This window comes from Asparagus officinalis, chromosome 6 (genome assembly GCF_001876935.1).
Source record: "Asparagus officinalis chromosome 6, Aspof.V1, whole genome shotgun sequence".
In the NCBI taxonomy this organism is placed as follows: domain Eukaryota; kingdom Viridiplantae; phylum Streptophyta; class Magnoliopsida; order Asparagales; family Asparagaceae; genus Asparagus; species Asparagus officinalis.
Genome location: NC_033799.1, coordinates 32401382 through 32402687, shown reverse-complemented (window position 1 = coordinate 32402687; position 1306 = coordinate 32401382).

The window sequence follows — 1306 nt, the reverse complement described above, 5'->3', positions numbered from 1 at the left end:
CCATTTGATACAAAGGTTAATGTTTTGCAGCTACAACAGCAATGAGGGTACGCATATATGTCATTTTTGTAACAGGAGCAAAAGTCTCTTCATAGTCAATACAATACTCTTGTGAGAATCCCCGAGCTACAAGATGGGCTTTTTACCACTCAATAGAGCCGTTAGATCGAGTATTGACCTTATAAATCCATTTGCAGCTTATCAGTTTAAAAACGGAAGGCAGAGGAACAAGGTCCCAAGTATTAGTCCAACGAAAAGCCTCCAACTCTTTTGTTATTGCTTGTTACCATTTTGGATACTTAATTACCTTAGAATATGAGTTAGGTTCATATATAGAATTAATAGCAGTAAGAGAAGAGACAAACTCAGGAGAATATGTGCTAGTGACACATTGAGCATACCGAGCAGAGGGATGACGATCTCGTGGAGGATTGCGGCGAGGGGGAGGAGTCACATCAGGAGAAGCTGACACAGATATAGATGTGACATTAGGAGGAGTATCTTGTTGCAAATGGGATGTAGTAGACGGATGTTTAGGAGGTGTGGATGAATCAAGAGCACTATCTTTAGATGCCATTAGAGTGAAGGAGGGAGTCGGTTGAGCAGACGAAAGTACAGGTGACACTGATACAGGTATAGTAGTGGAAGGTAATGAAGAGGGTTGAAGAAAGGAGAGATATGAATCTGAAGTAGTATAATAGAATTATTCTCAAATAAGGTCGCATGACGGAAAATACGAGCCTTCAAGTGGTAGGTTCATAACAACGAGACCCCTTGTGAACGGTGCTATAGCCAAGAAATATACATCGTGCAGTGCGTGGAGATAGTTTATCTCATTCATGAGCTGGAAATAGGACAAAACAGACACATCCAAATGCACGAAAGAGAGAATAGCGAAATTGAGATTTGAAAAGTTAAAAATATGGAGAGGTGTCAGCTAATACAGAAGATGGAGTAATATTAACAAGATAAACAACAGTCGGAAGTGCTTCTGCCCAAAGGTATCGAGGTACTGATGTTGATATCAAAAGAGCTCTAATGGTGTTGAGAATGTGACGATGTTTTCTCTCAGCAACACCATTTTGTTCATGAGTGTGTGGACAAGACTATTGAGAGAGTGGCATGTGATTTTAAAATAGATTGCATTTCCAAAGAGGTATATTCACATGCATCATCAGAGCGAAATATCTTGATACGTTTATGAAACTTGGTGTGAATCATATTTGTAAAGTCTTTGTAAATATTTAAAATATCAGAACGAGCACGTATGAGATATACCCAGGTGTAGCGAGAATAGTCATCAATG